We start from the raw sequence: 16,451 nt of genomic DNA on the forward strand, positions 1-16,451 counted from the left end.
AGTCAGAAATGAGATCAAAGAATGAACTGGTGGTCATGGGGCAGAGCCAAGATCTTGTAGAGCTATGTGGGCCATTCCAAGTTCTTTGGCTTTTACTCTGAGTGTGATGGGAGGTCACTGGAAGGTTCTGAAGTATGATATGGTCTGACTTATGTTTCAAAAGGATCACACTGGCTGATGTGTGCAGAATGTAGAGGGTAATAGGGCAGCAAGAAGACAAGTTATAAAGACATTGAAATAATACAGAAAAAAGATGATGGTGCTATCAGAGTACAGAAGTGGTCATACTAAGCAGTTGTTTCAGGATCACAATATTTAAGGTATATCTCACAAATGTTATCGATGTATTAGATGTGGGATGTGAAAAAGAGGATGACATGCACAAGGTGATGCTTAGTGGGTAGATCTATTAGACTAGAGATGAGGGAAAGGTCTGGGTGGGGACATAAATTTTGGAGCTTTCAGCATACAGCATTATTTTAATATAAGATTGGATGAGATCGCCTAGGGAAAAAATCAGTTGGAGCAAAATGAACCCAGGTCATACCATCAGATAGAGCTCAAGGAGATGAGAAGGAAACAGAAAAGGAGCACAAGAAGGAATTCAGAGCTACTGAGACAGGAGGCATCCTGGAAACCAAATGAACAACTATTTTGAAGCAGGGGGAAATAAAGTCTGGCAAATGTTGACAATGGATCAAATACATTGAAAACTAAAGATGGACCACTGCACTAAGTGATGTGGAATTCATTGGTGCCCTCCACAAGAGGATTTTGAAGGAGAAGGGGAAATGAACTGGACACCACAAATACAGACAACACAGGAGAAATGTTGATGTAACCATAAACACAAATAAAATAAAATAAGCAGGACAGGGATGTGGCATGAGAAGGACATGTAATGAGAAGTGGTACTAAAATCAGTATGTTTGCTGATGAGACAATCCAGAGAGAGAAAACTTAACAATCCAGGACAAAGAGGAGACATCTAGGAACAAAATCCTTGAATAACCAAGAGTCTTTTATATTTAGTACAGAAGCAAAGGGCTTTACTTAGCTAGAAACCAAATAATTCTTCCATAGTAATGGAACAATGCCTGAGATTATGGAGAAAGGTTGGAATGGTGAATGAATGGCTTTGGTAGGCATACGTGCCCCCACCCCCATGAATCATGCTTCCTGGTATTCATACCTCATGTAGTCTTTCCCTCACTGTACCAGAGTTGGTCTGTGGGACCAATTATATAAGACAAATGATGTTACTTCAATTCCAAAATTAAGTTACCAAAAGACTGTGGTTTTGGTCATCATGGGTGCATGCTCTCTCTTAGAACACTTTTTTTACGGGACCATAATGGGAACAGGTTGAGGAAGAAATGTGCTTGATGAGGAAACGAGGCCTCCTGCCAAAAGCCAAGTGAGTGAGCTTAAACGGAGTACAGCTCAGCAAGTACAGACCTGGCTTTATCTTTGTCAGCAATCTCAGGAGAGACCCTGAGCCAGAACTGACCAAGCTAAGCCTCTCCAGATTCCTGACCTTCAGAAACTGCGTGAGATAAGAAATGTCACTTTAGGCATCTAAATTTTAGGATAATTTGTTACACAGCAGTAGATAACTAATACAATGGGGCCTCAGTGCACTGTTTGCTTAAGTGTTGGGCAAGGATTTACCTACTGGCGTGTAAGGAATTCAGACAGCCTCTCCTATCCAGTCACATAAAGCCCTATGGGAAAGGGTATAGAAGGAAACAAACTCCTTTTTTAAAAATACAGATTTTCTTTGAATGAACAACTTTAATGCATTAACTGAAACCATAGGGTATAAACTTTATTTATCAGCCCATTTTAGCTTCCAACCACGGTAAGAGAAGTCAGAGCTTTACACAGCTTTAATCTCTCAGGTCCTCATAGTTACCCTCCTTTCCTTTCAAAACACTGGGTGATAGAATGCCATCTTTCTCTTTAAGAAAGCAATTTAGATGGCTCTGGAAATATCTGGATCAATTGATGGTGCACATTCAGATTCCCACAGGAAACATTGCCTAGATAGTAATGTTATAGCACAGGAGCACAGAAGAGAGAACACTGAAAAACAGAAGCTATAACCTCAGATCTTGCCATAAAGGCCTCTCCTCTTACCTTGGGTGTGTGCTGTTACTTCTAAGCACTTGAGATATCTCAGGCAGGTCAAATCCTAGGGCCAACCAGAGAGGGACACACATATCCAGGGACATTTTCCATCACACTACCTACAGGCACTGCCATTTGGGTTTTTATCAAGCATTTCACACTTAGCTGGAAAAAAAAATGAACTTCATTTCCTAAAACCCTGTCCTTTCAAGCCACTCTAAATTGGTAATGAAAACAGTCCTTTGAGCCACCCAAATTAAAACTCGGGAGGTGGGCTGCATTGAAGTCAGGGTAGATGGACGCAGTCAAGAGAAAAAAAAAGGAAGGTGTGCGGTGGGAGGAAGAGGCCAATAAATCAATTTCTAAATGCTTGAAAATGCATTAAAGGGGCTGGGGAGGCCAGGCATGGAGCAGAGGTAGGCTGGATGACAGAACCAGCTTAAGAATTTAAAGTATTAAGCACTTCCAGAGACTGGGAGGGGGCTCAGGATGGGGAGAGGGGGCACTAGGGCCTAGGCGGGCCCCCCTGCAGGAGGGCAGATGAATTACTGTGGGGTGACTGGGTGGGGGGACCCCCAGGCCCTAGAAACCGCAGGGATGGGGGATCGCCAGGTCCTCGGGCAGGGGGCTCGGCCAGGGCTTCGGGGGTGGGGTGGAGGGCCCAGACTGGGAAGGAGGGGGTGTTAGGGCCTCGCCAGGACCCTCTGCAGGACAGCAGGTGGGGAACTGCAGGGTGGTGGGTGGGGGGAACCGCCAGGACCTCAGGACGGCGAGGGGGCTGTCCCCAGTGGGGTGAGGGTGGGGAAGAGAGGGAATAGGGACCCCCTACCCCACCCAGGTCACCAGAAAGCCCCTTCAGAGGGCCGCACAGGGCTGGGGGCCTTCTCAGGACCCGTGGGTCTCTGGTGCCAGGATCTCCCCCACTTCCCCGGAGAGAGCGCTCCGAGTATCATCACGGGTACCACTACCTCAGCTGTCCTGGATGGTACCAGACCCACACTCCAGGCTCTGGTCCTGCTGCAGCCTCCGGATGTCCCCCTCCCTCGCACTCACTGTGACTGCGGACTGGCCACCAGGTGCTGGTGCAGGCATGAGGCAGGGTGCGATTGGTGCCTGGACCAGCTTCTCGTTCCCCTGGCGTAGACCCAGTGCCACGCAGTCTGGCTGAGGGGAGCAAGGGGTGCAGGGGTGTGGAGCCTGCAACAGGCTATCAAAAAGAGCCATAGTCAGCTGGCAGCCATTAACCCCAAGTGAGGTGGTCAGTATGCCAGCCGGGAGCCATTAACCCTAGCAGGTGTTCAAGAAGACTAGCTGGGAAGTCCCTCGTGCATGCACAGTATAAAGGTCAATATAAAAGTAGCAACGCGTCCTCACCTATCCCCAATTATGCTTATCGTTTCTCGCTTGCCTTATGATTGGTCCAAGATGCCTGAATCGGAAGTTTCCACACCCTGCTATGTATGAAACCTGCAGCTGCTTGTACCTGCTTGGTCCCGACTTGCAGCAGCGCCCGCAAAGCTTTGTGCCCTGCTGCACAGCGCAATGCAATGATTTTGAGCCTGACCTCGGGTGTCGCCTGACCTCTGGGGTCCACGTCCTGTTTCAGAAGCTGCTGGGCTAAGGCTATGACCCAGCACCAGGGGTGCAACAGTGGGGGCCCCAGGCCTGGGAGGGTGGGTGCTGCCTGGTCCAGCCCCTCACAGAATACTCTTGCCCTCCTGGTGTCCAGCTCTCCTAGCCCTTGGGGTGTCACCTGTCCCATAAAAGCACTAGAGTGTGACCCATGGTGGTGGAACTGCTGATGGCACTGGGCCTTGATGCACCATCCCTGAACACAGCAGCTGGGGGTGAGTTCATTTTGCACACCTTGCAGCTAGTTGAAAATGGTGCTTGCAATTTAATTTAAATTGCTAAATTAAGATTAAAAGGACAATATTGTTTTGGCCCTTTGAAAATCATATGAAATTCATATCTGTGTCCTTAGAGAACATTTTATTGGAACAGGGGTATACCCTGCTACAACAGCAGAGTTGGTTAACTGCACGGGAATGCACCTGCTGCTCCCAAAGCCTGAGAGAGTTACTGCCTGGCTCGTTCTAGGCAAAGTTGGCAGGGCGTTAGTTTAGTTGTACTTTTTCTTCTTTAATGTATTGCCCAGTTCTGCCAGAATTTTATCTTAATAATCTTGTGAAAGAACCAGTTTTTTGTTTTGTTAATCTTCTGTAAAACTATTTTTCTCTATTTCGTTTATTTTTTTCCTGTTGTTTATTACCTTCTTCCTTCTTGGACCCTGTTGGTTTGCTCTGTCTACTTTTTCCAACTTTTTGGCATAACTGTTTATAATTTCTTCCCCTGCCATGTTTTAAATGGAATAAATATTTCATTAAGTACTGATTTAGCTTTGTGTCACAAAATTTTAATGTAATATGTTTATTATCGTCCAATTTTATGTAATTCCTAATTTTCCTAGTTCTTCTCTCTTAAATATGGTTTTAGCAATGCACTTTAGGACAAGAGCCATTAATATGCTGCCCTTTTCTGAAATAAATACTACTAGTTATAAATAATCACAGGAAAATTTTCATTAGACATACTGTGTGTTTGTGTGTGTGTGTGTTTGTGTGTGGCTTGGAAGGGAGGGTTTTGTTTTACGTTGTTCTACAAATACAAGCTCATGTCTTGAGTTTACGAACAATATGGAACAACAAAGTTTTTCTTTCAAAATTTTCATTAAAGCAGATCATTTTAAATGCAATTTGATTGAGATGTATTATGTATTCACATATATTCATCCAAAGTGTGCAATCAGTGATTCACAGTATCATCATATAACTGTGAATTCATCATCACAATGAATTTTTAAAACATATTTTCACTACTCCAAAAAATAAAAATAAGCAGAAAAATAAAAATAAAAGTAAAAAAAGAACATCCCAAACATACAATACCCCCCATGCCCCATTCTATTTATTTATTTTTTATCTTTTTTATTCTTACTTATCTGTCCATACACTGGATAAAGGGAGTGTCAGTCACAAGTTTTTCACAATCACAGGTCACACCTTAAAAAACTACACACTCTGTGGTTTCCCCAAATCAATAGGTCATGCCATCGGTCAGCTCATGAGGCTTACTCTTGTGAAGCTTATGTGGGTAGCAAAGTAGCTTAGACTACTTACAGTAATGCCTAAGAGTTACTTCTGGAGGACCTCTGTTGTTGTTCAGATGTGGCCTCAGTCTCTCTAAGTCCAACCCTGCAAGTGAAATCATTGCCCTCCTCCCTACTTAGGACATGACATCCAGGGGTGAAAGTCTCCCTGGCAATGTAGGAGAGGACTCCCAGAGATGAATCCAGACCTGGCACCATGGGATTAACAATTCCATCCTGATCAAATGGGGGAAAAGTGTAAATAATAAAGTATTGGTGGTAGAGGGAGCTCAAATAGAGTTGAGAGGCTACTCTGCAAGTTATGATAGGTACCTATCATAAGCTGCCAACCCCCAACCAAGACCATTCCAGCCAATCCTAAAGAACACCCAGGGCAATTCATAAGATTCCAGAAGGGTTCCACGCACTGGAGTAACTTGCCAGAAACTTACAATCTCCTGATGGGTCCTTGGTCCAGATAAGTCCTGAAACCTAGCTCAGCCTCTCTAGAACATCAGATAGTTCCATCTTCTTACCCGTATTAGTGACAGACCCTTCCAATATCAAAAATTTAGAATTGCCATAACCCAAACAACCCCAATGAGAGATATGGAAACATCAAAGTTGATGGTGGAATTATACATAGAAGATAGGACTTAAAAATAATATGAATGCTTAATCATTAAATTGATATCTCTCTTAGCCTTCAGCATTTTAGAGCAGCTAGAGCTAAAAACCTAAAACTGTGAAATTGTAACCCAAGCCAATGTCTGAAATATGTTCTACCACTAACTGCGGTGCTTTTTGCTTGGAAATTTATTGCTTTTTTTTGTATTTGTTATTGTTCACAAAAAAGAGAAGGAAAAAAAGTCACTTGTGATGATAGAAAAGTATTTAAGCCCTCTAGCCTCCCATATTCTGGAGCAGCTAGAAGGAAAAATGAGAGAGGATTATATGGCAACCCATGACAAACTCTGGCATCTATCCTGTAACCATTTTTTGAAGAGTGCCATGAAAACTATTGCTTTTTTATTTCTTTGCTTTCTATATATGTTATACTATGCAATTTTTAAAAAGTTAAGAAAGTAATAGATAAACAAAGTCATGAACATTTTAAAGGTCAAATAGTGCCACTAAAATATTCTGTGTTTATCTTATGACTAGGCAATTCTTATTAGTTATATGACCTAGGACTAAGCCACTTAGTTTTTCTGTGCTTCCTTCAGGTTCTTCACATGTAAAATAGGAATATAATAGGATCTATTTTACAAGAATGATGTGAAGATTGGGTGAGTTAACTCTGGTCTCCACCTCTTATCCACAATTCTGAAACCCCAAAAGTTCTGACATTCAGAATTCTTTCATAACTCATTTGGTGGCAATAGCTGAACTAAACTGTCCTAAAACTATTTAAAGTTTTTGTTTATTCCACTTAGTTTGAATTTTCACACATTTTGCCATGAAAATTTACACTGATTATAGGATACTGCTCAGACTCCACTGGAGGACAGATTTAAATTTTGAAACACATATGTTTTCAAGGTTTTAGGTATAAGACTGTGGACCAGTGTATAAAAAAACTTACAGTAAATAATGTGTGTTTTCTGTTATTATCATTATTCATAGATGAGCCATATAGCATTTTTTTTTCTGGGTGCATGGTCTGGGAATGAAACCTGGGTCTCCCACATCGAAGGCGAGCATTTTACCACTGAACCACCCATGCACCCTAGATGAGCCATATAATGCATTATGTAATACATACATTCATTTTCTTTTTCTTGGAGTTAATGATTGCCTTGGGTTTCCATTTGTTTAGATTTTTTTTGTGTCAATTACTAATGTTGTATGTACCAGTTCTTGAAAAATATACTTTAAAAGTAGTCAATCTTTTATTTATAGCAGGTATAAATAAACAAAACTGAAAGTGTAAAAAAAATTTTTGTTGAATAAAATGCAAAATAAATCCATTCTTGTTTAGCTCTAAAAAAAAAGAAAAAAAGCTGTATAGTTATTCAATCATTTTCAAGAACTGAGACTATTGGATTACAGTTCAACAGTTTCAGGTATTTTGCACTAGCTGTTCCAATACACCAAACACTACAAACGGATATACATATGTGTATACATTATACTACACAATGAAAATATTTTAAATAAAAGCTTAAACCTAATATTGGGGCGGGCCGCGGTGGCTCAGCGAGCAAGAGTGCTTGCCTGCCATGCCGGAGGACCCCGGTTCGATTCCCGGCCCCAGCCCATGTAAAAAATAAACAAAACAAACAAAATATAATAAAATAAGAAAATGTTTAAAGATGTTTCCCTTTCTTCCTCCCTTCCTTCCTTCTATCCTTCCTTCCTTCTCTGTCTTTCTAAAAAAAAAAAAAAAAAAAAAAAAAAAAAGCTTAAACCTAATATTGGGTGTGCCACATCTCCCCAGAAGTAATATATATATATATATATACACCACATAAGAATAACCTCTGGAGTGATCTCTTCACTCTATTTGAAATCTCTCAGCCAGTGAAATTTTATTTTGTTTCTTTTCTCTTCTGCCTCCCACAATGCCAGGGCCAGGCTCATACCTGGGGGACATGTCCCATGTCACTAGGGTGATTTACACCCCTGGGAGACAAGTTCTACATACTAGGGGGGAAGGAGAAGCTTTTTAGCATTGTGTGTATTACTAACATGGTACAGTGTGGTTTTAGTAAACTGAATTGTTTTAGTTTATCAATGACAGTAACACATGTGGTCACGAACTGGCAACAAAATCTCTTTTCTATTCCTTCTAATGGGCCACCATTTTTAAAACACATATTCTCTCTCTCTCTATATATAGAATATACATATATGAAAAATACATTTTAACTTTCTTCACAGCTCATTAAAGCTACCATTTACTGTCATTCATATGGAAGATTTATAATATGGAATGTTCATATAGAAAGAACTTCCATGCTGAGAGTCCAGTATTGTACATCAGAAATATAGAATTCCTTCTTCAGTGCAATGTCAGACATTTTAACTCTGTTCGTTCATGTTTTTCTTTCAACAGTTTCCTAATTTTACTTTTTGATCATCATTTTTGTATGTTTCACTTATTTCCTTTAGTATGTTCTTAGGTAAGGCAGGTTGATATCACCATTATAAATAATCAAATGAATGAAGATGATAAATGAGGTATTCTAACTCATATATAGTTAGATGGTCAGTGCTCTCATTTGAAACTGTCATGTACCCCAGAAAAGCCATTTTCCATAATCCTGATTCAATGTTGTAGGGTGGAACTTTTGATTAGATTACTTCCATGCAGATGTGGCACACCCAATATTAGGTTTAAGCTTTTTTTTTAATTTTTAAAATTTTTTCACTGTATAGCATAATGTATACACAAAGCAAAGAAATAATAAAGCAATAGTTTTAAAGCACTCTTCAACAAGCAGTTACAGGACAGATCCCAGAGTTGGTCATGGGCTACCATATGGTCCTCTCAGATTTTTCCTTCTAGCTCCTCCAGAATCTAGGAAGCTAGAGGGCTTAAATATTTTTTTATCATCACAATTGACTGTTTCTCCTCCTTTTTTTGTGAAAAATAACATATATACAAAAAAGCAATAAACTTCAAAGTGCAGCACCACAGTTAATTGTAGAATATATTTCAGAATTTAACATGGGTTACAATTCCACAATTTTAGGTTTTTACTTTTAGCTGCTCTCAGATACTGGAAACCAAAAGAGATATCAATTTGATGATTCAGCATTCATATTCATTTTCAAATCCTATCTTCACTGTATAGCTCCACCATCACATCTGATCTTATCAACCCTCTCTTTAGGGGCATTTGCACTATGGCCATTCTAAATTTTTCATATTGGAAAGGCCTGTCACTAATATGGGGTAAAGAGATGGAACTATCTGATGTTCTGGAGAGGTGAGCCCTCTAGACTTCAGGACTTATCTGGACCAGGGACCTATCTGGAGGGTGTAGGTTCTGGAAAATTATTCTAGTGCATGGAACCCTTGTGAAATCTTATGAATTGCCCTGGGTGTTCTTTAGGATTGGCTGGCGGGTGTAAGCTTTTGATTAGATGGAGATGTGGCTCCTCTCATTTCAGGTGGGTATTGATTAGTTCACTGAAGTCCTTTAAAAGGGGAGGCATTTTGGAGAAACCTCAGATGCAGACAATTACTGAACAGTTGCTTCAGAGCCAACAGAGATGCAGACATTTGGAGATGCTTGGAGTGATGACAGAGAAAGCAGATGCTTAGACACAGATGTCTGGAGGGACAAAGCCTGGCAGATATCACCATGTACCTTTCCAAGAGATGCTAAGCAAGCCAGAACCAAGAGTTTTGACCCAAAGGAGTGAAGTGAAGGCCCACAGATGCACAGAGAAGAAACCACAGTCATCAGAAGCTGGAAGCAATGAAACCAGAACAAGGAGCAGCAGACACCAGCTATGTGCCTTTCCATGTGGCAGACATTGATTTTTTTTGAATCAAGGTATCTCTTTCTGGATGCCTGAGTTTGGACATTCTTATGGCATTAGAACTGTAAACTTGTAACTTAATAAATTCCCTTTTTAAATGCCATTCCATTCTTGATATATTCTGTACTAGTAGTGTTAGCAAACCAAAACAGTCAACATAATGAAAAGAAATTTCAAGATCAGAACAGCATCTGGGTTCCTCTTCAGGAAGATAATAGCTACAATTTCAGTACCAAAAGATTTTGGGTAGATAACCTTTGATTGAGTGGTGTTCTGGCACAATGAAAAGTTTCTTTTCCAGTGGTATCTCTGGAATCTCCTGCTTCTGAATTCATAATTTTCATACATCTCCCCGGTGCTAAGTCTCCCATAGAGGAATTATGTGTACATTTCCCCACTTTAAATGTATCAACAAATTTCTTTAAGGATATCTATCTCAATACATATCTCGCTCCTCCATTCATATAGCCCTGCTTTATGTAGGGCTTAAATCTTATTCTAAAGTAAGTAGTTTTGTCAGGGTAATTTTTTGAAAGAATCCAATCAAGTTGTCTGGTATGATAAATATATCAGTATCTGCTTTCATAAACCAAGCAGCATCCTCTAAATAATGGTGATAAACATACAGAATTTTTTTTCCATTATAGTTGATCTCTGCTTTCTTTTGTTTTCAATCCCACAGTAGGGAAGTCTTTATCTTCTTCTGAAGTCACAGACAAAACTTTATTACAACATTGGGCCCATGTAGCTTTTGTGTTTGGCCTTTTTCTCTAAATTTCAAGGTCCTGGCAAAACCCAGCAAAGAATTTCACCCTTCTGATAGAGATTTTCATTGGTGCCTGTGTCCTTATCTTTATTTTGTTGGCATCTGCAGTGAAGTTCATCTGTCCTAAATGATTCTGTCCATTATCATCTGAAGGTCTAGCCTGAGGATCAGTACAAAGAATATGAGCCTGGATATCACTTTGTTCTTCCAACAAAATACTAAATAGCTGAGAATTTTTTAAAAAATTCTGATAGCTGATCCACAGAGGAAGATTTAAAAATTCAGCTCTAAAAGATGTAGGGCCCATTTCCCAAAAGTATTTTTCTAACACCAGTGGTGGCTCCCTATCACTCCTCCTAGTGGTGAAGCGAGGATGATACAGGGCCAGTGACAGTCCCTCCTCTCAGGGGCTTGGAAAGTGACTTAACATTCACTACCTAAGTCTGCCCAGATTCTTCCTGGGCAACAGTGGCAGCAAGGCAAGCCCCTTTCAGAAGAGCCCCCAGGCTTGTTAGTGATTCTCTTTAACCGCAAGGCTTAGGTGGTAAATGTGTATGCCGGTTTGAAAGTATTGCTCTGGTAGTAAGATTCAGTTGTCAACTTGGCCAGGTGAAGGTGACTAGTTATATTGCTGTGGATATGAGTGGATGGCATGTGAACCTCGTCTGTTGCTCATCACATCTGCAATCAGCTAGGAGGCATGTCTGCTGCAATGGATGATGTTTGACTTAATTGGCTGGTGCTTAAATGAGAGACACAATGTAGCACAGCCCAAGCAGCTCAGCATACCTCATCTGAGCACTCCCAGCTCTGCCAATGCCTTTGGAGATGCAGAAGGAAATCACCCAAGGAAAGTTGTTGGAACCCAGAGGCCTGAAGAGAGGGCCAGCAGAGATCACCCTGTGCTTTCCCCCCATAAGAAAGAACTGCCATTGAAAGTTAGCTGCCTTTCCTCTGAACAACTAATGAAATAAATCCCCTTTTATTAAAAGCCAATCTGTCCCTGGTATGTTGCATTCCAGCATCAAGCAAATTAGAACAATTACATACTGCAGAAAAGCCATATTTTAATCTTGATTCAATATTGTAGGGCAGAAATTTTTACTAGGTTATATCCATGGAGATGTGATGTGCTCAGTTGTGGATGTGATCTTTTAATTAGATGAGATGTAATTCCACCCATTCCATGTGGGTCTTGATTAACTTACTGGAATCCTTTAAAAGAGGAAACATTTTGGAGAAACAAGAGAGTCAATGCAGAAAGCAAAAGTGATAAAGCCCACAAAGCTAGGGTCCTTTTGGAAATGCAGGAGGAAAATGCCCCAGGAAAGCCTTATGAATTGAGAAGCTGGAAAAGAAAGCTAGCAGATGTCACCATGTGGCTTCCCAGTTGAGGTATTCCAGATGACATTAGCCCTTCTAGAGTGAAGATAACCTCTTGTTGGTGCTCTAATTTGGACAGTTTTCATGCCCTTAGAACTGTAAACTTGTAACTTATTGAAAATTCCCTTTTTAAAAGCAATTTCATTTCTGGTATACTGCATTCCAGAAGCTTAACAAACTAAGACAATATGTTATTTATTTTCCAAATCTGTGGGTTTTTTTTTTTTAAAGCTGTTCACCTATCCATTTCCAATTTTGTGATATTATGGTCAGATCACACAATCTAAATATGATAGGTACTTTGCATTTGAAAATTTCTGTTCATAGTTCAGATTAAGAGATCATTAATTTAAAGAAGATATTTGCAATGTCTAAAATATAGAGATGTGAAATGACAGCCTTAGGCCTAATAGCTAGAGTATTGGTATATTACTATTAATTGAACTCTAAACTTTATTCAGATTTTACTGTTTTTTCCTTTAATGTCCTTCAACATCCCAGAATTCCAGCCAGGATACCACAACACAATCAGTCATCACATCCTTTAGTGTACTCTGGTCTGTAACAGGTCCTCAGATATAACCTTGTTTTTCACCACCTTGGCAATTTTAAGGAATAAACATCAGGCATTTTGCAAACTGACCCTCGATTTGAGTTTGTCTGATGGTTTTCTCACCATCTATGCCAGTTTGAGGCTGTTATGGACCAAAGAACAGTCACATTCTTTTACCTGATCTACTCTTGTGGGAGCAGCCCTGTTTCTTTTAATCTTGATTCAATATTGTGGGTCTAAAACCTTGATTGGATTATTTCTGTGGAGGCATGATACACCCAATTGTGGTGTGACCTTTTGATTAGGTGATGTGTCTCTGCTCACTGAAGGTGGATCTTGATTGGTTTACTAGTCCTTTAAAAGAGGCAACATTTTGGAGAGAGCCCAGAGCTAAGGCAGAGACTTTGCAGATGCAGAAATAAAATGATTCCAGGGAAGCTGTTTGAAATGAGAAGCCAAGAGAGGAAGCTAACAAACACAGGGTCTCCTTGTGCCTTCCTAGCTGACAGAGAAACCCTGAATGTCATTAGCTCTTTCATCAGTCAAGATACTTTTTTCTGGTTGCTTTAGTTTGGACATTTTTATGGTCTTACAACTATGAACTTGTAACCTCAATAAATTCCCTTTTTAAAGCCATTCTGTTTCTGGAATATTGTATTCCAGCAAATAGGCATTATTACATGGGGTTATAGGTATTTAAGAATATCAAAGAGGTGACAAGACTGTTCTCATCACTTGATGGCCAGGATACATGCCATCATTCTGCCTTATCACTGGGGATGTCAGCCTTGAACAATGGGCCAAAGGATTCTTTGACAGGTTTATTCCCTATAAAATTATTTTCCCTCTTTTCATACTCTGTTCCTTGCAAGCAAGTTATGAAGTCCAATCCACACTCAGATAAGGAGGAGGATAAGGGATGGTAGAGCAGGGGAATTAAATTCTACTTCATTGGGAGGGGTCAGGTTTATTTATTAGCTTTCTCTTTTTTCTTTTGCTGAAAAGATTCAAATGTTCAAAAAGAATGATCATGGTGATGAATATCCAACTATGTGATGAAATTGTAAGCCACTGATTATACAACATTCATAGAACATTTGTAGGTCAAGAATGTTTGTATGTTAATTTTTTACAATAAAAATATTAAATAAAATATATATATTCTTCATTGGGAGGACAGTATCCTAAGTAAATTACTTGGTGTATTATTTTTTTGCATGGGCAGGCACCGGGATTTGAACCCAAGTCTCTGGCATGGCAGGTGAGAACTCTCCCAGCTGAGCCACCATGGCCTGCCCTACTTGGTATACTTTTGTAAGGAAGATCTATTTCTTCTCCCCTTATATTTAATTTTAAATTAATCAAGGTTAAATAAAATAAAAATTCAGTTCCTCAGTCACACCAGCCACAGCTCAGGAGGTCAAGTCACATGTGGCTAGTACTATTATATTTTGGACAATAAAAATGTAGCACACTTCCATCATCTCAGAAAGTGCTATGGACAGCTCCATTTAGGATCATTTATTTTTCATTTTTCTTCTTTTTAAACATATGTTTGAAGATACAAATTTCCAAAAACTGCCTTAATTCATTCCCATAAATGTTTCAGTTCCAAATATTTTCTTTACTCCATAGTGATTTCTTGGTGGACCTATGGAGTGGAGTGGGGAAAATAAGGAGCCCTGAGCACAAAATTAAGGAGCCACTCCCTCTTAGGTTTGGGAAAGTGGAGGAACATATGGCAGTTTGCACTATAAGCCCCTTGCCTGCCTCATCCTATGCCCAGCTCTGTTTAAAAATACATGGCTAGGATGCATGGGTGGTTCAGTGGTAGAATTCTCACCTTTCATGTGGGAGATCCATATTTGATTCCTGGTGCCTGCCCATGTAAAAAAAGAAGAAAAAATATGGCTTAACTTTCAAATTATTGTTTTTTTTAAAAAAAATAATCTATTATTAATTTCTAGTTCAATTCCACTGAAGTTGTGGGTAGCTGCAAAAAGCCCTACAGCTAATACCATAATTAATGGTGGACTATTTATTGACCATGGGTTTAAGAACAAGACACAGATGTCTGCCAAAACCACTTCAAGTCAGTAAAGCATCTGGAATAGCCAAGGTAATTTAAGACCAAAGCTGGGGCACTTAAACCCACAGTTACACAGACTTACATAAACCTACAATAACTAAGATAATATGGAATGAGTGCAAGGATGGAAAACTGGACAAATGGAGTGGAATAAAATCCAAAAATTAATAGTCATTTACCTTGCCCATGCAAAGATCTTGTTGCTATGCAGTAGGAAAAAGAGTGCTCCTTTTAGTAAATGGTGCCAGTTAATTTGGATATGCATATGGGGAAATATTAACTTTGATGTCTTAATTCCTCACACCTAAAACAAAAAAAATCAATTCGAGGTAAACCATATTCATAAACATAAAAAGTTAGATGTGAAAATTTCTAGAAGACAAGATTGCTGGAATATCTTAAATTTCTTAAAAGGGACACACAAAGCACCAGTCATTATGCAGATATTCATACACATGAAACCACCACCAGATCAAGACACAGGACATTAAGTGTCCACCACTTCCCTCAACCCCTCCCAACCAACAACTCAGTTAAAAAAAATCAAGACTTACACAGTCACTGTTCTTAATTTGCTAGGTGCTGGAATGCAATATACCAGAAACTGAATGGCTTTTTAAAAGGAAAAGTTCATTAAGTTGCAAGTTTAAAGTCTAAGACTGAGAAAATGTCACAGTTAAAGCAAGTTCATAACAATGTTCAATTTAAGGGAGAAGGGAAAGATACATTGGTTCAAGAAGGTCAATGACATTCAGGGCTTCTCTCTCAACTGGAAAGGCACATGGTGAACATGGCAATATCTGCTAGCTTCTCTCCTAGATACCTGTTTCAAGAAACTCACCCAATGGTGTTTTCCTTCTTCATCTCCAAAGGTCTCTGGCTGCACCAGCTCTGTGGCTCTTTCTAAAATGTTCCCTCTTAAAGGGCTCCCTTAAGCAACCCCAACTTGAATGGGTGGAGACACATCTCCATAGAAATTATCTAATCAAAAGTTCCCACCCACAATTGGGTGGATCACATCTCTGCGGATAATTTAAAAACTCCCACCCAACAATACCGAATGAGGATTAAGAACATGGCTTTTCTGGGGCCCACCACAGATTCAAATCAGTGTAAGCACTAAATGAGATATTACAACTTCAAAAGAATGGCTCCAATTAAAAGATTTAACAGTACCAATTGTTGGAACGGATCTGTGTCAATGGAACTCTCAGTAAGGCTGGGGGGGGGAATAAATTGTTTCAATTACATCTGAAAAAATATTTGATATTATCTACACTTTATCTGCCATTCCAGCACTTCTTTTCATAGCTCTGTATGCCGAAGAAAAAATGAGTCCATGTGGACACCAAGAGGTGCACAAGAATGTTCATAGCAGCTTCATTAAAAAACAAAGAACCAGCCTAAGGTCATCAACTGCAAAATGAATACATACAATGGTGCCATGTTCATTTAATGGAAATCCACCAACCCATGAAAAAGAGTCCATCACTGCTACCCACATCCAGGATGCATCTTACAGACATTATTTAGAAAGAGACAAAGGCAAGAATATGTGTGATTCCATTTATTTAGTTATAAAATAGACAAAACTAACCTATAGGGGTAGAGCTTAGATTAGGTTTTACTTGGGGTAAGGTATCTGGAAAGAAATATGAAGGAAGCTTTGGACCTCTTCTTCAAATCAGAAAGCTGAAGAATTCTCAATAGAAATCTCACATTGATGACAATGCTTGTGACATCCAGAGCCAAGATCTACAGATGGCATGTTTTGTAATTCCCATAAGTGGACACAGAATATAATTGCCAGCTAGAACCCTAGATACAAAGCAGTATGGAAAGTCTAGTGTTGATAGCCATTTTCTTTTTGGTTCTAGCAGTTGACGAT

General features: G+C 39.7%; 1 pseudogene; it reads right to left on the minus strand.

Annotated features, from left to right (window-relative positions):
• Nucleotides 1-2,635: 2,635 nt before the first annotated feature.
• Nucleotides 2,636-10,811, minus strand: LOC143651341 (glycoprotein-N-acetylgalactosamine 3-beta-galactosyltransferase 1-like; annotated as a pseudogene).
• Between the last annotated feature and the right edge of the window lie 5,640 nt (nucleotides 10,812-16,451).

Source organism: Tamandua tetradactyla, chromosome 12 (assembly GCF_023851605.1).
Source record: "Tamandua tetradactyla isolate mTamTet1 chromosome 12, mTamTet1.pri, whole genome shotgun sequence".
Taxonomy (NCBI): domain Eukaryota; kingdom Metazoa; phylum Chordata; class Mammalia; order Pilosa; family Myrmecophagidae; genus Tamandua; species Tamandua tetradactyla.